The sequence below is a fragment of the Trachypithecus francoisi genome, unplaced genomic scaffold (genome assembly GCF_009764315.1).
Source record: "Trachypithecus francoisi isolate TF-2019V2 unplaced genomic scaffold, Tfra_2.0 Lachesis_group0, whole genome shotgun sequence".
NCBI classification, from domain to species: Eukaryota; Metazoa; Chordata; class Mammalia; order Primates; family Cercopithecidae; genus Trachypithecus; species Trachypithecus francoisi.
The window spans coordinates 45,814,342-45,840,292 of NW_022681453.1; the positions used below are offsets into that span (position 1 = coordinate 45,814,342).

A 25,951-nucleotide genomic window follows, 5' to 3' on the forward strand; every position below is an offset into this window, starting at 1 on the left:
ATGCTGTTTTGGTTACTGTAGCCTTGTAGTATAGTTTGAAGTCAGGTAGCGTGATGCCTCCAGCTTTGTTCTTTTGACTTAGGATTGTCTTGGCAAGGTGGGCTATTTTTTGGTTCCATATGAACTTTAAAGCAGTTTTTTCCAATTCTGTGAGGAAACTCATTGGTAGCTTGATGGGGATGGCATTGAATCTATAAATAACCTTGGGCAATATGACCATTTTCACAATATTGATTATTCCTATCCATGAGCATGGTACGTTCTTCCATTTGTTTGTGTCCTTTTTTATTTCACTGAGCAGTGGTTTGTAGTTCTCCTTGAAGAGGTCCTTTACATCCCTTGTAAGTTGGATTCCTAGGTATGTTATTCTCTTTGAAGCAATTGTGAATGGAAGTTCATTCATGATTTGGCTCTCTGTTACTGGTGTATAAGAATGCTTGTGATTTTTGCACATTAAGTTTGTATGGTGAGACTTTGCTGAAGTTCCTTATCAGCTTAAGGAGATTTTGGGCTGAGAGGATGGGGTTTTCTAAATATACAATCATGTCATCTGCAAACAGGGACAGTTTGACTTCTTCTTTTCCTAACTGAATACTCTTTATTTCTTTCTCTTGCCTGATTGCCCTAGCCAGAACTTCCAACACTATGTTGAATAGGAGTGGTGAGAGAGGGCATGCCTGTCTTGTGCCAGTTTTCAAAGGGAATTTTTCCAGTTTTTGCCCATTCAGTATGATATTGACTGTGGGTTTATCATAAATAGCTCTTATTATTTTGAGATATGTTCCATCAGTACCGAATTTATTGAAAGTTTTTAGCATGAAGGGCTGTTGAATTTTGTCAAAGGCCTTTTCTGCATCTATTGAGATAATCATGTGGTTCTTGTCTTTGGTTCTGTTTATATGCTGGATTACGTTTATTAATTTGCGTATGTGGAACCAGCCTTGCATCCCAGGGATGAAGCCCACTTGATCATGGTGGATAAGCTTTTTGATATGCTGCTGGATTCGGTTTGCCAGTATTTTATTGAGGATTTTTGCATCAATGTTCATCAGGGATATTGGTCTAAAATTTTCTTTTTTTGTTGTGTCTCTGCCAGGCTTTGGTATCAGGATGATGTTGGCCTCATAAAATGAGTTAGGGAGGATTCCCTCTTTTTCTATTAATTGGAATAGTTTCAGAAGGAATGGTACCAGCTCCTCCTTGTACGTCCAGTAGAATTTGGCTGTGAATCCATCTGGTCCTGGACTTTTTTTGGTTGGTAGGCTGTTAATTGTTGCCTCAATTTCAGAGCCTGCTATTGGTCTATTCAGCGATTCAACTTCTTCCTGGTTTAGTCTTGGGAGAGTGTAAATGTCCAGGAAATTATCCACTTCTTCTAGGTTTTCTAGTTTATTTGTGTAGAGGTGTTTATAGTATTCTCTGATGGTAGTTTGTATTTCTGTGGGGTTGGTGATGATATCCCCTTTATCATTTTTTACTGCATCTATTTGATTCTTCTCTCTTTTCTTCTTTATTTGTCTTGCTAGCTGTCTGTCAATTTTGTTGATCTTTTAAAAAAAACCAGCTTCTGGATTCATTGATTTTTTTGGAGGGTTTTTTGTGTCTCTATCTCCTTCAGTTCTGCTCTGATCTTAGTTATTTCTTGCCTTCTGCTAGCTTTTGAATGTGTTTACTCTTGCTTCTCTAGTTCTTTTAATTGTGATGTTAAGGTGTCAATTTTAGGTCTTTCCAGCTTTCTCTTGTGAGCATTTAGTGCTATAAATTTCCCTCTACACACTGCTTTAAATGTGTCCCAGAGATTATGGTATGTTGTATCTTTGTTCTCATTGGTTTCAAAGAACATCTTTATTTCTGCCTTCATTTCGTTATGTACCCCGTAGTCATTCAGGAGCAGGTTGTTCAGTTTCCATGTAGTTGAGTGGTTTTGATTGATTTTCTTTGTCCTGAGTTATAGTTTGATTGCACTGTGGTCTGAGAGACAGTTTGTTATAATTTCTGTTGTTTTACATTTGCTGAGGAGTGCTTTACTTCCAACTATGTGGTCAATTTTGGAATAAGTGTGATGTGGTGCTGAGAAGAATGTATATTCTGTTGATTTGGGGTGGAGAGTTCTGTAGATGTCTATTAGGTCCGTTTGATGCAGAGCTGAGTTCAATTCCTGGATATCCTTGTTAACTTTCTGTCTTGTTGATGTGTCTAATGTTGACAGTGGGGTGTTGAAGTCTCTCATTATTATTGTATGGGAGTCTAAGTCTCTTTGTAAGTCTCTAAGGACTTGCTTTATGAATCTGGGTGTTCCTGTATTGGGTGCATATATATTTAGGATAGTTAGCTCTTCCTGTTGAATTGATCCCTTTACCATTATGTAATAGCCTTGTCTCTTTTGATCTTTGATGGTTTAACGTCTGTTTTATCAGAGACTAGGATTGCAACCCCTGCTTTTTTTTGTTCTCCATTTGCTTGGTAGATCTTCCTCCATCCCTTTATTTTGAGCCTATGTGTGTCTCTGCCTGTGGGATGGGTCTCCTGAATACAGCAAACTGATGGGTCTTGACTCTTTATCCAATTTGCCAGTCTGTGTCTTTTAATTGGAGCATTTAGTCCATTGACATTTAAGGTTAATATTGTTATGTGTGAACGTGATCCTGTCATTGTGATATTAGCTGGTTACTTTGCTCGTTAGTTGATGCAGTTTCTTCCTAGCATCAATGGTATTTACATTTTGGCATGTTTTTGCAAGGGCTGGTACTGGTTGTTCCTTTCCATGTTTATTGCTTCCTTCAGGGTCTCTTGTAGGGCAGGCCTGGTGGTGACAAAATCTCTAAGCATTTGCTTGTCTGTAAAGGATTTTATTTCTCCTTCACTTATGAAACTTAATTTGGATGGATATGAAATTCTGGGTTGAAAATTCTTTTCTTTAAGAATGTTGAATATTGGCCCCCACTCTCTTCTGGCTTGGAGAGTTTCTGGTGAGAGATCTGCTGTTAGTCTGATGGGCTTCCCTTTGTGTGTAACCCGACCTTTCTCTCTGGCTGCCCTTAACATTTTTTCCTTCATTTCACGTTTGGTGAATCTGACAATTATGTGTCTTGGAGTTGCTCTTCTCGAGGAGTATCTTTGTGGCGTTCTTTGTATTTCCTGAATGTGAATGTTGGCCTGCCTTACTAGGTTGGGGAAGTTCTCCAGGATGATATCCTGAAGAGTGTTTTCCAATTTGGTTCCATTTTCCCCCTCACTTTCAGGCACACCAATCAGACATAGATTTGGTCTTTTCACATAATCCCATATTTCTTGGAGGCTTTATTCGTTTCTTTTTCCTTTTATTTCTCTAGACTTCTCTTCTCGCTTCATTTCATTCATTTGATCTTCCATCATTGATACTCTTTCTTCCAGTTGATCGAGTTGGTTACTGAAGCTTGTGCATTTGTCACGTATTTCTCGTGTCATGGTTTTTATCTCTGTCAGTTCGTTTATGGCCTTCTCTGCATTGATTATTCTAGTTATCCATTCTTCCATTCTTTTTTCAAGATTTTTAGTTTCTTTGCGCTGGGTATGTAGTTCCTCCTTTAGCTCTGAGAAGTCTGATCGACTGAAGCCTTCTCCTCTCAACTCGTCAAAGTCATTCTCCATCCAGCTTTGATCTGTTGCTGGCGATGAGCTGCGTTCCTTTGGAGGGGGAGATGTGCTCTGATTTTTTGAATTTCCAGCTTTTCTGCCCTGCTTTTTCCCCATCTTTGTGGTTTTATCTGCCTTTGGACTTTGATGCTGGTGACGTACTGATGGGGTTTTGGTGTGGGTGTCCTTTCTGTTTGTTAGTCTTCCTTCTAACAGTCAGGACCCTCAGCTGTAGGTCTGTTGGAGACTGCTTGAGGTCCACTCCAGACCCTGTTTGCCTGGGTATCAGCAGCAGAGGCTGCAGAAGATAGAATGTTGCTGAACAGCGAGTGCTTCTGTCTGATTCTTGCTCTGGAAGCTTCGTCTCAGGGGTGTACCCCACCGTGTGAGGTGTGAGGTGTCGGTCTGCCCCTAGTGGGGGATGTCTCCCAGTTAGGCTACTCAGGGGTCAGGGACCCACTTGAGCAGGCAGTCTGTGGCTTCTCAGATCTCAGCTTCCATGCTGGGAGATCCACTGCTCTCTTCAAAGCTGTCAGACAGCTGTCAGACTCCACCTTTGGGTGGAGTCTACAGAGACAGACAGGCCTCCTTGAGCTGAGGTAGGCTGCACCCAGTTTGAGCTTCCTGGAGGCTTTGTTTACCTACTTAAGCCTCAGCAATGGAGGGCGCCCCTCCCCCACCCTCGTTGCTGCCTTGCAGTTAGATCTCAGACTGCTGTGCTAGCAATGAGGGAGGCTCTGTGGGCGTGGGACGCTCGGGGCAAGGTGTGGGATATCTCCTGGTGTGCCGTTTGCTAAGACCGTTGGTAAAGCACAATATTAGGGTGAGAGTTACGCGATTTTCCAGGTGTTGTGTGTCTGTTTCCCTTGGCTAGGAAAAGGGATTCCCTTCCCCCTTGTGCTTCCCAGGTGAGGTGATGCCTTGCCCTGCTTCAGCTCTCGCTGGTCAGGCTGCATCCGCGGACTAGCACCAACTGTCTGGCACTCCCCAGTGAGATGAACCCCGTAACTCAGTTGAAAATGCAGAAATCACCTGTCTTCTGTGTTGCTCGTGCTGGGAGCTGGAGGCTGGAGCTGTTCCTATTCGGCCATCTTGCTCCCGATCCCTCTTCTTCTTTTTTTTTGTTTTTTCTTTAAAGACAGAGTTTCATTCTGTCACCCAGGCTGGAGTGCAATGGCATGAACACAGCTCACTGCAACCTCACCGCCTGGATTCAAGTGATTCTCATGCCTCAGCCTCCCCAATAGCTGGGATTACAGTTGCCCGCCACCACTCCTGGCTAATTTTGTATTTTTAGTAGAGACGGGGCTTCACCATGTTAGCCAGGCTGGTCTCAATGTCCTGACCTCAAGTGATCTGCCCACCTAGGCCTCCCAAACTGCTGGGATTATAGGCGAAAGCCTCTGTGCCCAGCTGAAATGCTTTCATTTTTCACTCCCTTTTAAATTGTCCCCTCCATTGCCAGTTTACAAACTACTACAGCTGCCTTTGCAAATGACAGAAGAACAAAAATGAGGAGGAGAGGGGGCTGGAGGAGTAGGAGGAGAAGAAAGAAGCAGAGAAGGAGGACATCGTGGAAACTAAGGTTGCTTTCAGGAATATAATGTGAGATCTTGAGAGAGAATTAAGTAGTGAATTTCCATGTAACTTTCAAATATTGTAAATAGGCTGCCTCTATTTTTTGCAATTGCCAGGCAATGACACTGTACTTTACTTCTACTCTCCTCTGAAGGAGCAAAATGAGTGCTCTATGGCCTTAGCCTCCATTTCTCTCTTAACTAGATTCAAATGTATGTCATGCTTTGTGCCTTCATTGCGTAAGTGATTTTTCTCAAGGTCACTGGGAGCACCATGCTCACTCCCTCTGGATGGTTCACTGTACTGCCGTACAGCCTTGCTGACCATCTCATGATTTTGGGTTCATGGTCGTTTTAGAGACTGGATTTTTTTCTGTTTTATATTTCCCATTTTCTTTGTTACTTGGAATTAACCATGGCCAGATCAATTAATAAAACCATTCTGTTTGTCTTATTCTATTTGTGGATTTGGTTTGCAGTTACCTTCACAAATATTTTGGTGGCGAATGAAGTTAAACCAAAGTTTGTCAATCTGATTTTGCATAAACTATGTGCCAAAACTGTGTTAGGTTCAATAATGCTCATTTTCTTTTTTAATTTTCACAACAACTAAGAATATTATCAGATTCATATTCTCCTTAGATAATTAATCATTAATCAGATTATTTTTCTCCTTAGAAGGAGGTGATACTATTCTTGATGTAGACATAAAAAATCTGGAGGCCGAGGCAGGTGGATCATGAGGTCAGGAGATCAAGACCATCCTGGCTAACACGGTGAAACCCTGTCTCTACTAAAAATACAAAAAATTAGCCAGGCATGGTGGCGGGCGCCTGTAGTCCCAGCTACTTGGGAGGCTAGGGCAGAAGAATGGTGTGAACCTGGGAGGTGGAGCTTGCAGTGAGCCGAGATCATGCCACTGCACTGCAGTCTGGTAGACACAGAGAGACTCTGTCTCAAAAACAAAAAAGAAAAAAAATCTGAGGCTCAGAGAATCACCAGCAGATTGTAATTTTGAGCCCAGATCTTCAACATCTAAATTCTCACTCCTCTTATTATACCATTCTACTAATTTATCAATGATAAATATTTGTTAAATGCATGTTGTGTGCTAGGCATTGCACCCTTTTCTTTATTTACAAACATGTGAGTTATTATCTCTGCTTTGTAGATGAAGAAATTGAGTTTAGAGTTAAATGATTGCCCAACATTCTGTTGTTACAAGTGCAGAATCAGTAAGCAAATTGCTGTACTGTGTCCTCCAGGGCCTGAGTTCTTACATTGCCATGATCCATTAAAGGTAAGATGCTAATTAAAGGTATCCGTGACTAATTTTAATTACTAACTCAAGTTTGGTGGAGTTGATTTACCATAATATTTTGGTTACTTTTTAGGGCTACTCAGGCGTACATAGTTGAACTGTAGCAGCAAATAGTGTGAGGGGAAGTAAGGGTTCTGAGCCTCCTTTCTGGGTTTACAGCAATATTTTGAACTAAGAAGATAAAGTAGAATTAGACATGAGCAAAGCTCCATCCCTTTCTTCTGCAGGTGAGAAAGAAATAGAGGGTGTAGGAGGTGAGCATACCTACCTATCAAGCCTTTATGATTTAGGTATGTGGAGCTGGTGGGACTGGAGCAATTGCCATGAAGTTCACAATTCTAGTGTGGCCTGTGATCTATTTCTTTGGCCACAGCTTACATATCAGGTCTGGGGATTTTTCTGGATACTGAAGGGTCTAGCTTCCAGCCTTAAAATTACTCTCCCACTTGTAGGTCAGTGAAATGAGAGTTTCTTTTACTTGGAAGTTTTAAGTTGACAGTTCCCATGATAAATCACTCCCACTTAGACTTTGTTGGTTTCTACCTTGTGGGATTTTCATAGGGTTTCTAAAAGGGAAAGACAAGCACTAGAGTGAAGAATTGTTCTTATTGTGGAAGGATCATCAACTTTGGCTGGACACGCAGATCAAGGGGTTCAGGGATGGGTGGCAAAGGATCATTGAAAGGGTTGCATGTGACACTTGCCTAACTATAGTAGTTAATTCAACTCTGCCTACACAATGACAGGGATTACTAAGGACATGACTTGTATTGTACTCATCCCTCTGACCCCACATCCTAATGTTAATAATTATTCTTAAACCTGGAATTGAGAACTCAAAGATAAACCAGTGCCCAGCACGTAGCAAGTTCTCAATTAAGTTTATTGAATTAAGTCAAAAATTGGAATTGTATCTATCAAAGCCATATCAGCTCTAAGCTTCTTAAGAGAGAAAAATCTGCCCAGAGTTTCTCAGGAGGGATTTCTCAACATCGAAGCCGTCCTGTTCATACTGGATTTATTTTACTGACATAAATAGGAATATATGAGCAGGGAAGATCGGATACCACAATAAGGGTTTTGTACCGTGATATACTTCATTTTCTCCCCCCAGGAAAGCACTGCTGATGAAAACAATATTGGAGGGAGGTGGTCTCAAGAGAGTGGATGTTCAGGTGGAGGTTATCTCTGGTGCTCTGGGCTTCTTATTCATAATTTTCTCCCCAAAGAGAGTGGTTTTCAACTTCACAATTCCTTTGCTCATTTGGAAATATAGTAGCAGAAAGATGAAGAGTGTTTGTGACCCACAACTAAAGTCTGTGTTCTCTTGTCACTTCATCAAATTAATTCTGTTGGCATTTTGTTCCCCCCCGGAAATAAATCACTGTTACGTGATTCTTTATAAAGCATTCCACACATTTATCATACCACAGTGATCTGAACCCATTTAGGGAATTTTAAGCTACCGTTGGTCATGTTGCAGGCCTAGCAACTCTGGCCTTGTCACATTGCATCTCTCTGCACTCCCTGTGCTACCGTTAATCCTTCAGGACTGAGAATCAAGGCTTTGCCAGTTAGAGGCTTGGAAATAATCATATAAAACATAATAGTGCAGCAAAGTGAGACTGAGCTTTTAATTTTTTTAAGTTCACAGAGAGCAAGAAGACAGGAAAGGACCGGCAGATTGAGAAAAATCGGGAATAAGATGAAATATCCTCAAACTTTAGCTTTTACGATTCCGCTTCACATTCAGTTTAATTATGAAATTTACTGGCAGCAACAATTGGCTTTTGGCATAAATTAATCATGCCGAGCATTATACATGAAATAAAATTTCAGTCCTATTTGTTGAACATTTTCTAAGAGCTTGGCATTCTTGCTCAGCACTTTACATAGGGTTTCTCCTTATCTACCTTATGAAATGTTATTATTACCATTCCCACTTTTAATATAAGAATATTTGGGGATTAGAAGCCTTAAGTAATTTGACAAAGGTCACATAACCTAGCATAATACACTAGAAAACAAACTCAGGATGCTGTAATTAGTACACTGGAATCATGCTTCTTGTTTTTTTTTAAATGAAGTCTTGCCATTAGTTTTGTTTTTTAATCTTTAATACTTTTATTTGAGAATTGATAATTAACCATTTTAAGAAAATAGTTACATAAATTTAGAAATTATTTGGAAAACAGGTAAAATTGCTACATTATTTTAATTTATGTTTATTTTATTTTTTAAATAATATTTTCATCTATATTTGAGGGGTACATAGGAAGCTAAGACTTCTATTGATGTTAATTATTGATTTTTGTTTACCATAACTTTAGTGAATAATTTAATTGACTATTTTATTCTGTCATCATATGCTAAACCTAGAGTAACTGCTGTTAGTAATTTTTTTTTTAGCTACTACGGATTGAAGTATTTTTGGTTAGAGTAAAATTTATTTCTAAAGGTAACCTGAGCAATATCTATATGTTGTAGATAGATATTACTATCTACAGTAATATCTATGTATATAGTATCTATGTAGTAGATTTCCAATTTGTTTTGCTCTTATCTAAAATAGTAAATCTATTTTATATCCTGTTCCAGTAAATGCACGCGTACAAACACATATATATGAAACTAACACTTCATAAAATACTAGTTACCCTTATTACAATCAGTGCTCACTTGATATTTTACATTTTATCCCATTGTAAATTATATACTGCTCATGACCCACAATATTGATTTCCTAACTCCCTGATGGTTATAGACTGCAGTTTATCATTTGTTCAAATGTAGTGTGGTGGAAAAAAAAAAGATGGTATGACTTTTCAGCCAGAGAGGTCTGGTTCCCTCCCTGATATATGTTAGTTATATGTCACCTTATCTGTAAAATGGTGATTATCAATACTTCTCAGGGAAGTTGTAAAGCCTGGTACCTAGTAGATAATTAGTAAATATCACTTTCTTTTGTTTTTAGAGCTCACACTTCATTCCATAGTTTTTTTTTGTTGTTGTTGTTTTGTTTTGTTTTTTGAGATGGAGGCTCACTCTGTCGCCCAGGCTGGAGTGCAGTCGCGATCTTGGCTCACTGCAACCTCTGCCTCCCAGATTCAAGTGATTCTCCTGCCTCAGCCTCCCGAGTAGCTGGAACTATAGGCACTCACTACCACGCCCAGCTAATTTTTGTATTTTTAGCAGAGACGGGGTTTCATCATGTTGACCAGGATGGTCTCGATCTCTTGACCTCGTGATCGGCCTCCCAAAGTGCTGGAATTACGGGAGTGAGCTACTGCGCCTGGCCTCATTCCATAGTATTATGGAAAATGTCTAATTGTTTAAGTGTTCCAGCACTTTATTTTTTAGTTACTATTATTTTTCTACCCTCAGCACACATCAGAGGAGCATTCCAGCCCTTTAGTTTGGATTTTCATGCTATTTCTGATTTTAACTATGTGTGCTCTTCATATCTTGGACTAAAAATAAAAACAAATTAACACTAGCCAAAAAAAAAAAAAAAAAAAATCGCAGTAATTTTAACAGACTAACATTAAGTACTCTAGAAGCCAGACCAGAAGCTAGGGGCTCATTAATTTTTATGTATCATAAATGGAAATGACTTTTATTTGTTAATTATTTTTTATGACCACCTATTGTAACATCTTCCAACACATATTTCCCCCTTTCAGTCCTCTACTCTTTAACCTTCCTCGCCCATTTTTTGTAGAGGTGCCAGTGAGGTCTTTCTCAGTCAATGCTTCAATCCCATTATTTCCCATCTCAACAGGCTTCACGGGCTCACCATTATCTTTCAAATTAGTCACAGGCTCCTCAGCCTGAATTGAGGCCTTTATAATGCAATTCTAGTCTCACTTTGGAGATGTGCTTCCTTTCAGTGTCCTCTCTGTATTTCATACTTACTGCTCTGATCAAGCAAGATGGCCTTTTCCCAAATGCATTTCACAGTTTCCAGGCTCTGTGTCTTTCCTTGTGTTTTATCTTCTACCTAGAAGACTTTTCTCCCAGTCTATCTGCCCTCATTAAAAACTCCGCTCCTGTTTTCAAATTCCTTGTCTATTTCATTGTGACTCTTCTAATTGATTCTCTTTCACTCCCACACTACTTCTATTGATATTGATTTCTTTGAAGCTGGCTCCTAGTGCCTTTTTTCTTCTTACCTTAAGGCATGTATAGTGTATCTCAAGTTGGAATTATTTCATGGGTCCCATATGGTTGATTGGTGGTGGGACTTTATCGCTAATGATAATTCAGAAAATAGTAGTGGGACTAATTGCAGTTCTGCAGATTTCACCTTAAACATACGCTGCTTCTTGGGCTGTGGAAGCTGGACACATTCAGATAAGATTATTCAGAAAAGCAGTAAGGCCAGGCACAGTGGTTCCCTCCCATAATCTCAGCACTTTGGGAGGCCTAGGTGAGAGGGTTGCTTTAGCTCAGGAGTTTGAGAGTAGCCTGGGCGTTATAGGGGTACGCTGTTTCTACAGAAAATTTAAAAAAATTAGACGGACTTGGTAGTGTGTGCCTGTAGTCCCAGCTGCTCAGATGGCTGGGGTAGAAATCACTTGAGCTCAGAAGGTGGAGGTTGCAGTGAGTTGAGATTGCACCACTGCACTCCAGCCTGGGTGACAGAGCGAGACCCTTTCTCAAAAAAAGAAAAAAAAGAAAAAAATATTAGTAGGTCTAACTGTAATTTTCTAACTTCTGGTTTTAAATGTACACTGTTTCTTGGGCTGTGACAGTAGGGTAAAATTACCCAGTTTGTGTAAATCTTATGAGGCTTGATAAATGGACTTAAGAATTATCAGATGACGACATTAAATGAGTCGGTGAATGTTAATGCGTCCCTCCTTCCATATAACTAGATGCCTTGGGACAGTTCCAATATGTGGCATTTATATTGTATTATGATGTGTTAATAATGTGGATCAGAGACAAGCAAAAGTCAAGGACAAATGTAATTTTCTGTGAAATGTATATTTAATACTTTTTAACATTTAGCGGAATTACCTTTGGATGTCAATTGAACGTTACATCCCCTTTCTGCAGTGACTGTGTGTGTGTGTGTGTGTGTGTGGTGTCTGTGGAGTGAATCTATTAATTATCTTACTGTAATTTCAAACACTGAAGTATTTATAAACTTTCTTTACTTGTATCGAGTTTTATATATTTTGTTGATTCTGCTCTAATCTGAGAGTTTTTTTGTGTGTGTGATATCAGTGAATCAGGCAAATTTCCCAGTGTGTGAAACTTTTGGGTCAGCTATTAGGTTATTATATCATTTCAGAAATGCTCCGTCTGCCTTCTGATGGCCTTCAGATTTGGTCAAGTAGTGGAGTAGTGCAAAGACTGCTAATATTGTAGAAATCCCATGACCATACACAGTGGTTTTATTTTGTTCTAAGGGGTACACACTTCTATTTGTCTGTTTTCATGCAGAGCACATTTATATGAGGGTAAGTTCAATGGCAACTTTTAGTCTGTAGAGAGATATATTGAGAAGTATGTTACTGACCATAAATTATCAATTTGAGATAAATGCATACTTCAGAGGCCCCACTAGCTCACATTTTTACTGCTGTCCCCTAAAAGCACCTTCAGGTTTATATGCTGAAGATGGAGACCTTCATAGTTAGAAAATTGCATTCCCTCAGGCCACAGGAAATATTGCTTGACATTGTGTAACACTATTTGATGTTTTTAAAACAGCATGCTATGTAGATACTACTCTAGGTCATGTGTAATTTTTAAATCTGTATTTATAAATGCTATGAAGCTTGCAGTTTTTAAGAATAGTAATGTTTACATTTATATGATTTAATGTAATGATTTTTCCCTGTAATATAAAATTAATTTAATGTTTAGTATAAAGACAGTAACCAGGTTGTGTAGTTGTAGGTTGTGCAACTACAGGTTGTGTAGTTGCAGGTTGTGTAATTGACTTGTGTATTTTCACTTCCTCATGCTGACAACATACCAGAGGCCTGACTCATGCTGGTGAAATAACCAAAAATTATTTCTACAAGGTTGTCGGGCAGACCTTTGAGTTTCAATGCAAATTCAACAGGGAATGGGGTGGGCATAGCCTTTTTTTTTTTTTTCCCTGTGTTAACAAGTAAGCTGAATATATGTAAGGTTACAGTTTAAATGTAATGATTAGGTTTATTCATATACATTAAAAATCTGATATTCTACAAAATGCTTAGCACCATACTTGACACGTTGTGAGCATTCAGTAAATTGATATTATTCTTTAAGAAGCATTTACCACAGAGGTTAAGAGCATATGCTCTAAAGTAAAGTTGCCTCAAGTATTTCTGCCTCTGTTTCATCATTTCTAATATAGGGATAGATCATTTACTTCATAGAACACTGTTAAATCCATATAAAGCATCTATAACAGTGTTTTTAATAAGTAAAAAAATAAAAATGTCAGCTAAATATTAGTTGTTTATTAATTGTAATATATCCTAAACCAACTTATTTCTTAACATAAATAGACTTCTGAACATTCTTGGAAAATTAATATTTCTTTTTTTCTTTGCAATTTTTTGGGATATTTGAAACTGTAAGTATCTGTACCCAGTTGTAAGACATATGTTTTTCTATTTTTTTCCCCCTTGTTGGAGAAATCTATTTCTATGGGCCAGGCTGATTATCTGTCTACAGATCCTCCCCTGGGGATTCTGTAGCAGCTACTTCAAAGCTATCTCAGCTTGCACTTAATCATTTGAAACATCAGATAACTTGCTTGTTCATTTTATGCATGTTTTCTTATTGAGGAAATTACTCAACCTAAAATGAGCACCAGAAGATTATTTTTCTTGGTTTTACTCTTAAAGTCATTCTCAAGCATGTTATCTTGGAAGAGCAGGGCACTCTCCTGCAGCTTTTAAGGATGACTACACTGGAGAACATTCTGTTTAACCACAAAACTCATGTTCACTCTGTTTAATTTCTTAAAGCTTGCCCTCCCTTCAATGCAATTACCATTTTTCTTCCACATTAGGAGGACAAGATTTGTTTGCTTTCTCTTTTGGAAAGGATGTTTATTTATTTAGAAGATACTTTTTGAGTTCCTACTGGTCCACTGGGAACTATCATAAGTCTAAGTTGAGGATACAGGGATGAGCAAAATGGACAAATTCCTTGTTCTCATGGACCCCATAGGAGAAGACAGACAATAGCTAGTAAACAAGTAATATATTTTTTTAGATGGCTAATTTTTGTATTTTTAGTAGAGACGGGGTTTTGCCATGTTGGCCAGGCTGGTCTGGAACTCCTGACTTCAAGTAATCTGCCCACCTCAGCCTCTCAGAGTGCCGGGATTACAGGCATGAGCCACCTCTCTTGGCCAACAAGTAAGTATTTTTGACTATGTGGAAGCATGAAGAAAACGATGAATAGGAAAATGGGACTAAGAGGCAAGAAGGACGAAATGTCTATGAGGATAGTGGTATGTGGACAGAGATTTGAATGCTGACAGGGAGGAAGCTAAGAGACTCTCTGAACAAAGAAGTATCCAGGCAGAAGGAACAGCATGTGCCAGAGCTCTGGGGCCAAAACAAGCTCAGTCTGGCTGAGAAAGGGGATAAATGACTGAATACATTTTTGTAGCCTTCTATGTTCCAGGTGCTATCCAAGGTGCTTGGGATACATCAGCCAACGTATTTGCAATGTTTTGCATAGTTGTCCTCTCCAAAACTCATGTTGAAATTTAATCCCCAATGTAGCAGAATTGAGAAGTGGGGCTTTTAAGAGGTGATTGGACCCTGAGGGATCTGCCCTCAAGAATGAATTCATCCACTCATGGATTAATGGATTAATGACTTAATGGACTAATGAGTTGTCATGAAAGTGGGACTGGTGGCTTTGTAAGAAAAGGAAAAGAGACCTGAGCTAGGACACAGCCATGTGACACCCTGTGCCACCTTGGGACCCTGCTCAGAGTCCCCACCAGCAAGAAGGCCCTCACCAGATGTGGCCTGTTTTTAGCCTCCACAACTGTAAGAAATAAATTTATTTTCTTTATAAATTACCCAGTTTCAGTTAATTTTGTTATCAGCAACAGACTAAGACAATAATGCATGATCTTTTCTAAGTAAATTATGTACAATATTAACTGATCAGTGTTACAAAAAGTGTGTGTATGCAGGGAGGTAAGAGTGCAGGAGTGAGTGGGTTACAGTGTAAAATAGTGAGGTCAAGGTAGGTCTCATAGAGCAGGTGGCATTTAAACAAAATATTGAAGGAGACGGGGCAAGTTTGTCAGATGGGCATGTGGGAGAAGGAATTACCAGGCACAGGTAAGAGCTAGTACAAAAACCATAAGGTAGTAGTAGGCCTGGCTTGTTCAAAGAGCCTCAAGAAAGCCTCTATAACTGGAACAGAGTGAGTGAGATGAGTGAGGTGGGAGAAGAGGTTAGAGAAGTGATTAGAGGTGGCATCAGGCCAGTCTTTATAAACCACTGTCAGGACTTCAGTTTGATTGATATGAGGTGCCGTCTGGTAGGTGACTTTGGGGTGCATAGCCTGGGGAGGGGTGGAGCCAAGTTAGGAGCAGGGTGACTTGTTAGCAGAATAATGGAATAAGCCATGAGCCACTCTCCGGTAGCTCTTACAGGGGCATGGTAGAGATGATAGGACTTTGCCAGATTCTGAATATATTTAGAAGGCTTCAGAAGTGAAGTATGAGAGAAAGAAGAATCCAGGATGTGATGCCAAGTGTTTTGTCCTGAAAAAATAGAAGATTGAGATGGGAAAGACTAGTGCTGAAACAGGATTGGATGGGCTGAGGAGTGGCTGTGTAAAGTGGGAGACACCCACTGTTCCCAGGGCATACTTCTGTATCTGCCTTCCTGAGTTAGGCTTGGCAGTATGACTGGCTCTGGCCGGTGGGTCATGTCGAGATGAGACAAAAGAAGGGGACTGAAATATACTCACAGGTCAGGCTCAGCCTTTTGTGATTCAGTCATTATCATGAGAAGAGCTTTCCCGGGGCAGACTTTGCCCTCTTAGCCTGGACACCAAGTGAATGCAAGTGACACAGAGCCACCCCAGCTGAGCCCAACTCATCCCACAGTTGGAAGGAGAGCTGCCCATGGAGCCTGCTTTTAGATTACCAGACCCCACAGATTCAGGAGCGTTAATAGCTACTGTTGTAAGTCAGTGAATTTGGAGGTGGTCTGTTATGCAGAAGTTTTGTGGCAATAGCTCAATAATAGAGAATCCAGGTAATGAAGTGAAATAGGGAGTTGGATATAAGAGTCTGGAGTTGAGAAGAAGTCTTGGATGGAGACAGAAATGTAAGAGTTATTGGCATACCAATGGTATTTAAAACTTCAAGGCAAATGGGATCACCATGGGAGTGAATGTGGTAGAGGGGGTGACCGAAGATAGCATTATTACATCATTACAATGTCTGGAAAGAGAGGAGCAACCCACGAGGAAGAAGGAAAATGCCCTACAAACTAAATGGATGAAAACAGTATCTAGGAGGAGGAAGTGACAAACAATGTCAAAGGCAACTGCCAACAATCAGTCGTTTGATGTGGTAACCTCGGGAGAATTCTTGACTTTCATAAATACAGTTTTATGGGAGTGTTGGAGGTGCAAACCTGATTAGAGTGATTTTAAACATGAATATAGGCAGAGAGCAATTGGAGATAGAGAGCAAAGTAACTTTTGGAGGAGTTTGCGGGAAGGAGATAGAAATGAAATTAAACAATGGCCCCCTTACAAAGGGAGTACTAAACCATGGTAAAAGCGTACTTTATTCTGAAGTGGGAGGTAGTTGAAGTGTTTAAATAATGATCTATTTGTCTTTTAGATGTTGCTCTGGCTGCTGTATAGAGAAGGATCTGGGGTGAAAGGGAGCAGAATGTTTATTAGGCTATTTCTGTCTCCTAGGTGAGAAAGTGTATTGGCTTCAGCTGTAGCCCTGGAAATGTGGAAAGTCATGTGTAAATTTCACATAGTGGTAATGGTATTAGGTAGACAGCAGTGTGGGATATTTAGCTTAAAGAACTTAAAAAAGTTTTTGTGATCAAATGAAAAATCACAAATGTATATGAGAATTATTTTTGAAACTTCTCTTTAGCTCTACCTTATGTAAATCATACTTGTTTGAAGCAATATATGTTGGTTAATTTATTAACATTTATATTCTGTGTTTTTTGAAATAATTCCTGTTGTCTATGATATAATGGATAAAGGCGGGAGGATCACTTGAGGCCAAGAGTTCGGGACCAGCCTGGCCAACATGGTGAAACTCCTGTCTCTACAAAAAATACAAACATTAGCCGGGTGTGGTGGTGGGCGCTTGTAATCCTCAGCTACTCGGGAAGCTGAGGCAGGAGAATTGCTTGAACCCGGGAAGTGGAGCTTGCAGTGAGCCAGTTGTGCCTCTGCACTCCAGCCTGGGTGACACAGGGAGACTGTCTCAAAAAAAAAAAAAAAAAAAAAAAAAAAGTGGATATGGTAATTTTTCTCCTTTCCAAAATATATTCTCTTCCATCCTGGACCATTCAATCTACACTGGCGTATTTTGCTCAAGTGACATTAGAGATGGTTTCTAGCATAATATCCTTGTCTGAATCTGTATGCAAAATAACTTTTTGAAAAAGTGGAATAAGTTCTAAGATCTTTAGTTGGGATGAGCATTAAACAACAACAGCAAAACAGACTTTTACTTCCTTAGATCTCAGATATCTGTGTATAGAGAATTGCTTCTACAGAAATAGTGAATAAAGTATTTTGCCAAGTATGCTTTCAATAGAGACTTGAATGATTGTCTGCGATCTGTTTTGCTCTTATTCCACGTTCAGAGGTTCCCATGGGAACCACCCCCAATTCGTGGGAAGAGTCAAATTTAACAAACAATACAGAAAAGCCATTTAATCATCCTCTGTGTGATCCACAAAAGTACCAGAAATACGGAGGAAATGAAATCACTAGAATCTCTATCTGTATGGGCCTGTCCGGAGAAAAAAAGTCCTGCTCATGGTAAATAGATTTGATAGATGGCAGAAAAACACCAGTGTCCTAAATCTGACAATAACAAAAAACCTCTCCCATCATCCATCTCCTTCAGATACCTTTCAAAATTTGTTAAGTGTTTTTGTGTCCTAGACTTTGGCATCTTGCCATTTTAATTTAACTATTTTTCCCCTGAAAGTTTTGTTTCCAGAAAAAGCTTGGGATCATAATACAGTAAGCCTTATACATAATCTTCTGATTATGTTCAGAAAGCTAATTTTAAACCTAATTTCCCCATCTCTGTCTCTCTCTATTCCAGTGCTTACCTGCCTGCATTAATTAATTCCTGTGCAGCAATGAAAATTTGACTCAATTACCTGACCTCTTACCTTCTGATTGCAGAGGCTCTTTTATGGGGGTGTGGGACACCTGGTGCCACAGGACATGTGAACACAGATTATCCGTACCTGGGAGGTGACTTTGGTGAGATCGGAGACATTGGAGTCCCCCAGGAGCAGCTCCTCAGCAGATTGGGGATAAGAACAGAGGGCATCTACAACAATCTATGTGTTATAGAACACAGCTCTTTTTCTTTTGCGAACACAGCTGTTTTTCTTTTGCCTGACTTGACTGAAAACTGTTTTTAAGTGAATTAAGTGTTTTAAGTGAATTAAGTGTTTCAGTGATGTCGCCAGTGGGCACTGAATCCTAAAACGGTGATTCGGAAGGGTCTTGGTGACCATGCTAGCCAAGTGCCACGTGATCTGGACCTCCAGGTTGGGTTCATCTTCTCACTCCCTCCGTGCTCTCTACTGTGAAACCACACTGGTCTTTTGCTTCCTCCAACACAACTAGCTCTTGTCTGCACCAGAGTCTTTGAACTGTGGTGCATTTTACGTGAAATGCCTCCAAATGATTCCTGTTCATCCTTAAGATCTCAGAATAGATGCCATTTCCTCAGAAAGCATCACCTTCTTGACCCTCCAGCCTACAGGAGGATTCCCTCGACTGTGTTGTTATAGCACCTTTGCTTTTCCATCAAAAGATTTAACATAGTTCATACATTGTTTTATAGATGAGGGGGTGGTTAGCTCGGGTTGCTTTTTCTCTTCTCCAGTAAGAGAGTTCAGAATCACTCCCCTTAGAATCATTTATGTGAGGTTTTCCCCTGAGCGCAGGCCAATGGCATCACTGTTTCAGAAGGGGTATAATCAGGGTGAAAAGCAAAAATGCTTAGTATCTTTGAGGGAAAAGAAATGAAGTTTTGGAGAGATGGTAGGTGCCAGAGCCATTCCTGTCTCAGTGCTTCCATAACCAGCTGGGGACTTAGGGAGGTAGCTATTTGTGGGATTCAAAAAACGGAACCATGGGAACCTTGGAAGCCCAAGTGCTGGGCGTCTTCGATGAGCTTAGCATTCAGGAAGTGAAATTGCTCTTCATAGGCCGTGTGGGGTCTGTGCAAAAACCTGTATACAGTAGAGTTCATTGCCCAGCACCTTCCTCAGCAGCGTCCTTAAGTAGCGCCACCGTGTGGCAGCGGTAAGCAATGGCAGTGATCGGATTCCTGTCTACTCCCTGGTGTGGATGTCCTCGGTGGACTTCCTGTCCATTAGGCATGTAGGACATCAAATGGGAAAAGTGAGAAATACAACTGTATATGAAGCCCGATTTGGAGAGGCATTTGTTTGCATAGGTCTGTAAGATCCATTGTAGACCCTCGGTAAATGTTTTAGAGATGAGATGGAGGCAGAGAGAAGGCAAGTTATCACGAACATATAGCATTAACTCTGGGGAGAGTTAGGATAAGAATATGTGAATCTTCTGGCCCCAGTTTTGGTAGTTCTGCAGTTAAAAGACACCATGAAGAAGGATGGTGTGTATTAAGAGACCATGATCCAGTCACTCCTTATGAGATTACTAAGAGCTCATAAGGGATTGCTAGGGATATTCCTGGCTATTTGGGAAAAGGGAAGTCTGACCCTCTGGGATGCTTATTTTGTCTCTGGGAACCGTTTTGGGATCATGAATATTTCTCATCTGCATGTCTGTACCTCTTCCTTCCAGTTTTCCTAATGACCTTCTTCCTTTTATTTTTGCCTGCCTCCTTGCACTTCTGTTTCATCGGTTTACCAGATAGATTTCATTTTGAGATATGTGTGTCATCGAGTCTAATGTATCTTGACTAAAGAAAGAGAAGCTGTGGTTCCTGTTCTGAAATTTCTGTCTTACACATTTAAAAATGGAAGAAGATATTTAAAAGTAAAATAAATGAAGTAAGCACACATTAATATAATGAGATTACATAAGACCTAGTGGATAATAAATGTGAGACTGGGTTGAGATTGATGAGTGATGGCTTCTTAGAGGGGGAGGATTTTAAAGATATGCGATATGAAGGTAGAGGGAGGAGGTGTGCACTCCGACGAGAAATGAGACAGGTGGGGAAGTCTAGTGTATAGTGTTTATGGGGGTAGTGAGAAGAGAGTTGGCAAAACTGTATGGGATTATTCAGAACTATCTGAGGAAAAGATGGCTTAGGGAAGGAGTTCCTGGAGTCAATGGAGACTTAAGCTGTTAAAGGAAAATAGAAGTGAAAAAACGAAAAAAACTTTGAAATAGTTTTCGAGTTCAAAATCTCACTTTACTGTTACTATCTGGATGACTTTGAACAAGCTAAGATATGAATGTGTTTTCTCATCTATAAAAATGTGCTTTTGTGAAAATCAAATAAAATGTCCTGTGAGATGACTTAAAGCAATACTGGTCTAGAGGAGGTGTTCAGTAAATGTAACTTTTATACTTTATACTAATTTCAAATTCTCATCACTAAGTTATAGTTTTGAATGAATGTTTTCAGTTTATCTTGATTTTGTTCCTGACTTCACAATTTTCTCTTTGGATTTTCTTAGAAATTAATAGTCTTTCACACGTCGGTATCAAATAAATCATTGTTTTCATTTAAGAAACATGGATAAATTGACACACACACAAAATCATTCTCAGAAATCTATCAAAATGAATGAAAAGAACCCCAAATTAGGAGGGACAATTTCATTAATCATGAAATTAGAGTGGAGCCTCAACCTCAAACCCTAAATTACAAATTTTTGAATTCAATGTAATAGAAGCTGCCAGGATTCCATACATAATGTTCTTTAATTTTGCATATGCTGCATATATGGGAAATAAAAATGTGTGAAGGGCCTTTTAAGCCCTGGTAAATAGGACAGGGTGGCAAAGTGACACATCAAATTTTATGTTCCAGAAATAAAAAGAAACTTGTGACAAATGATTTACAAAGGGAGAATTTTTTCCCCAGAAATATTAATGTAAGAAGTTTAGATATGTTTCCAAAAGTTTACCATCCTTCATTATTTTTCCATCATTATTTCAGTACAAACATACCCCATGTTTCATAAAATATATTTCATTAATAATTAAGAAATAAAAGCTTTGACTTAACAATTTCTTACCATATGAATGTGGTTGTGGTCTCAAACACTGGTAAAAGAATTATGGGGAACACATTCAGCTGCTGCAATAAAGACAACCATTGTAAAATACTTACCTCTTAGATGAAAATGGTTGGGCAGGTTGTTCTCTTATTGTTTCCTCTTCCACATCTGAAAAGAACCTAGACTAAATGGAGTGAATCCTCATTGATACAAGGAAGTGAATATGTCTACATCAGCAGCATTCATAAACAGCAGCAGGTTTCCTAAATGTGAGAATTAGAGTAGTTACAGAATAGATGAGTTTTTGAGCCTATGTAGAAAAAGTCCAGACAAAATGCAGCACGCACTGCTGGTGAGCATTAACTCACTCTTGTCATTTGGGAAAGATAACTCATTGTTTCTAGATCTTCAATTTCTGCAGAAAAGCATGGAATCTGTTACTTTTCATTTTTTTGTTTTGTTTGTTTTGTTTTCAGAAGAGTGAAATCCCCAGCTTTAAAAACGTTGGCAACAAATTCAACATTCTTTTTAAAGCATAGTCAGTGTAGGCATCGTTGGTGGGCTGGACAGGACATACCTGTGAGCCAGATTTGACTCACAGGCTTTCATTTTACAATCTCTGAGCTCTGGTGTATGAAGTTGGAATCCCGAGAGGCAGCAAGTGGGGTAAAGATGAAGGCTCAGAACAAGTCAGACCTCTTGGTATCAAGCCTATAACTTCTTCCTGGAGCACCTTGACTCTTAGCACAAGACGGGATCTGATCTGAGAGAAAGTTGTGTAAGACTGATGCTCCAGAATTATACTGTATACTTTTTACCAGAATCTTTCCCTTTTCAGTATGAACACATTGCTCTCTTAAATATTTTTTGCATTTTTAAAAGAAAATAATAAGCCCCAACATATCCCTGAACCTTATAATATCTGTGCCCCAGACTCTTATGAACTTTCTTAATATTTTAACAATATCAAAACAGAATAAGAAATTGTTAGGCATAAATTTTCTAATTATTCTGACCTATATCATGTTCTTTTTCAAGCTTTTCAAAAAGTGACACAAAAGCCAGTTCAACCTGAACATTGGGAAAGAATTGCAGGGGTCTCTGAGCATTGGGAAAGTATACAAAAGGCACCAGAAGGTTGGCTTTGAGATAATTGCCATGAAAGGTATCCCATTTTCCTGCCCTGGAGATTTTACATTAAATGGATTATCTATCTGTCAAGCATTTTGAGCATTCCCCTTCACTGCTTTCCCTGAGGACTGTTGCAGTATCTTACTGTGTGAGGTGGGCCGTATTTTTTTTTTTGCAGATGATTTATAGAATATGAGATATATAAGCAGCCATTAACACATCTTGTTTTATTTTTAGAGTTATGTTTGAATGGATTATGTTTGTTTCACAATCATTCTTTATCTGAATAATAAGGTCAATTTGATACAGCTCGTTTTTTGTTGTTGTTGTTTGTTTGTTTTTTGTGTCATTGTTGTTTTTAAACATTTAGTTTAATCCTTTAACAAACCTTGCCCTCATTTCTGTTTAACCTTGGACCACCTGCTTTGGCTGGTTATGTAATTTGCAAATTAGGAAATGACTATTTCTTTTCTCTTGTTATTGGACTTCAAAACTCACCCAAATTCTTTTTCTTTGCTTTGTGTTTCCTCTCTGTCTTCCTAATTTCTTATGCCTGTATTAATAAAATGGCTTGAGAGATAATAGTTTAGTCAAATGCATAGTTTCCTGATTTGCTTATGGAAAAGCTAAAGTAGACTGGGAAGAACATGTTACTAAATTATAATTTTAAATTTTTTATCATTGACTGTCAATCTCACTGTGATCCTTTTATGACTCTATAAATATGCATTCTTTTGAATGTTGGAGGTGGAAGGCAGTTTGGCGGTCACCTGGACTAAAACCATCGTTTTACTGAAAAAGCAATTGTGAACTAAGTAGGAGAGGTCTCTTGGCCAAGGTCAAACATAAGCTGGTGGCAAAATCAGGAGAGAGTCTTGTATACTGGTTAAGAGCTATAAGGATCCAGAGTCAGACAAAACTTCATGTCCTGGATGTTATCTTGCTATGACTTCAGGCAAGCCAAATAACTTTTCTGAGCCTCAGTTTGAACATTTTTAAAATGGAGATTATAATACTGCTCACTGTTATTTATGATGTGGAATTAGTGATAGATTCCACATCAACTGCATGACATCTAACACCAGTAAGCTCTCAGTAAGTTGTTACTATTATTGCTGCATCTCTCATAATCATCACTCTGGTCACCTGTTTATGTTTGTATCATCACACAACTCTAGCAATGTTTCCAAACCAAAGAAGGGGTCTCTTAAACTTCCTCAGCAAGGGCTTGGCATCTGTTGTCATTTGTTGAGTGTTTCTCAGGTGGCTCAGGAATGTATATGGGTGTGTATTATTAAGTTTGCAGCTCCCCTTGATTTCCATTCATCACATTTGGTTCCTAAATTCAGTCAATATGTATTGAACACCTTCCTTCTGTACACAAAGCTCTACCAGATCCCTAGGATACAAGATGAACAAGAAGGCATCATCCCTTTTACCTGGAGCTTATGTTCTGAGTTGGGAGAATAGAAGCTAAATAACTAATCATACTTTTGTTTACTTATGGTTGTGTTCAGTGGTTAAAGTGAATACTATGAGTGAGTAAAAGAGGGGAGTCAAAGATGGAGGCTTCTCGGACAAGTAGGTCTTAGCTAGGCATGACCTAGGGGAGATTTCTTTTTATTTTAAAGGGATAGTATCTGAGGAGGTACAGGAAGCGGAAATCATTGAAATTTTAGAAAGTCATTGTGGCTGAAGCAAGGGGATGCTGAAGGATAAGGATGGAAAGGAAGGAGGGGCTGGAACATGAATTTTTAGGCCATGGTAAGTTTTCTGGGCTGCATTATAAGAAAATAAGTGGAAGGTTGTTGAAAGGCTATACACCGAAAAATATCATCACCAGATCTTTTAAAAAGATAATTTTAGTGCTTCATGAAGAACAAGTAGAGGAAGCAGAGAGAACTGCTCAGGGTCAGGGATGGCTTGTAGTAGAGTGGGGACAGTGGAGACAGAGAGATACCTGAGAAACAGACAAGAGGTACAGGGAACCAGCCTGGTGTGTGACTGGTATGTCAGCGGAGGCAGAGAGAGGTGTCAAGAATGACTCCACTTTTGATGTGAACTCCAGTCATCGTGAATGTTGGAGTAAGACTGGTCCATGATCATAATTTTTTCCGGATGAAATAAAGCACAGAGGAGTTCTGAGTTCTGGAAAAAGACTGATTGAAATGAGAGATGAAAAGAGAACTCTAAGTATGATGAGGACAGAAGACATACTTTAAATATGTTAAATAGTAAGAACATCAAATACTAGGAGCCAGTGTAGTTACAAATTGTGAGGTTTGTGTATGTTAGAGTTGAGGAATTCCTGTATCTTGCTGTTTTGATGGGCACAGTGTTCTTCCATGACAGTAATCAGATAAATTACTTAAGTCAACTCAGTTAATCTCTTTTAAAATAAACCTGGGATAATCTGTCTCAGTTCTTTGACATAAATTGATTGATTAGAATGTTTGCATCCCCAAATTAAGGTAAAACCACTGCCATTTTAAATTGATCTTATGTCTGTTAAAATTGTGTCTTTAAATTTTTTGTATTTAGTTTTATTCTTTTTCAGTGAGAATCCAAATTTCAAACTAAATGTAGTGTAGGTGTGAATGATAATAAAATACCACATAATTTAGTGTAGTTTTCCTATATGCATTATATTCATTTTGGCACATTGTGATTTCAACTGTGTTTGTACTTGAATTACTCATTTTTGTTTATCAACATGAGGTTTCCATCTGATCAAGAATCAAGTAGTTTTTGTTCAGAGTTCTATCCACTTATTGAAAACATATTTCTTATATGAATGTTCTCATATATGCAGCACATGTATGCATGTTCTCATATATGCACATGTATGCATGTTTTAAAAAGATAACAGAATCCTTTTATTGTCAATAAATTTGGGGGTAAGACCATGATGGCAATTTAAGCAGGTTTTGTTTTGTTTTAGTTTTGTTTTTGACCTTTCTTTCTTCCAACTACCTATCAATTAATATAGGAGGGAAAACTGTATCCCACAACTGGAAAACCCATAAGGCAGTCATCTACCTCAAATCTTGAGGAGTCTCCAGAGCTATCATTGTGCAAAGAGATGTGGGGGAGCTGTTCTGACCTGTTTATTGACTCAATAGTATGTGTCATTCAAATTTAGGGAATGGAGAAAGATGCTGTTGCTATTCTGCTGGCTATGTCACTTGTCAAAGCCCATAACCACAAATGTTTGGAGAAAATTTAAAGTTGAATATAGGAGAGAACAATAATGATATGGACGTTTCCTGTCCAACTCAGGAGGATATCACATTTATCAAATAAAAGAAACAATAAGAAAACAGGGCTGGGTGTAGTGGCTTAGGCCTGTAATCCCAGCACTTTGGGAGGCAGAGGCAGGTGGGTGACTTGAGTCCAGGAGTTTTTGCCAGACTGGACAACATAGGGAGACCCCATCTCTACAAAATATACAAAAATTAGCTGGGTGTGGTAGTGCACACGTGTAATCCCAGCTACTCTGGAGGCTGAGGTGGAAGGCTAACTTGAAGCCAGGAGGCTGAAGTTGCAGTAAGTGAAGATCATGCCACATTACCCCAGCCTGAGCAACAAAACAAGACCCTGTCTCAAATTATACTACAAGGCTATAGTTAGCAAATCAACATGGTACTGGTATAAAAATAGCCAAGGAAACCAATGGAACAGAATAGGGAACCCAGAAATAAAGCCAAACACTCATAGCTAACTGATCTTCCACAAAGCATACAAAAACATAAAATGGGGAAAGGACACCTTATTCAATAAATGGTGCAGGGAAAATTGGCAAGCCACATGTAGAAGAATGAAGCTGTGTCCTCATCTCTCACCTTATACAAAAATCAACTTAA

At 39.1% G+C, this 25,951-nt stretch overlaps 1 protein-coding gene and 1 long non-coding RNA gene across 3 annotated transcripts in view; one reads left to right on the top strand and one right to left on the bottom strand.

Moving 5' to 3' along the window:
• The window catches only part of LOC117083162, a 48,097-nt gene extending 41,204 nt beyond the window's left edge, over positions 1-6,893 (bottom strand). The window contains exon 1 of the long non-coding RNA XR_004436977.1: positions 6,782-6,893. This is a non-coding gene — a long non-coding RNA (uncharacterized LOC117083162). The remainder of the gene's footprint in view (positions 1-6,781) is intronic.
• CNTN4 (contactin 4) overlaps positions 1-25,951 on the top strand; it is a 1,029,443-nt gene that overhangs the window by 52,479 nt on the left and 951,013 nt on the right. The gene's annotated exons all lie outside the window — the stretch shown is intronic.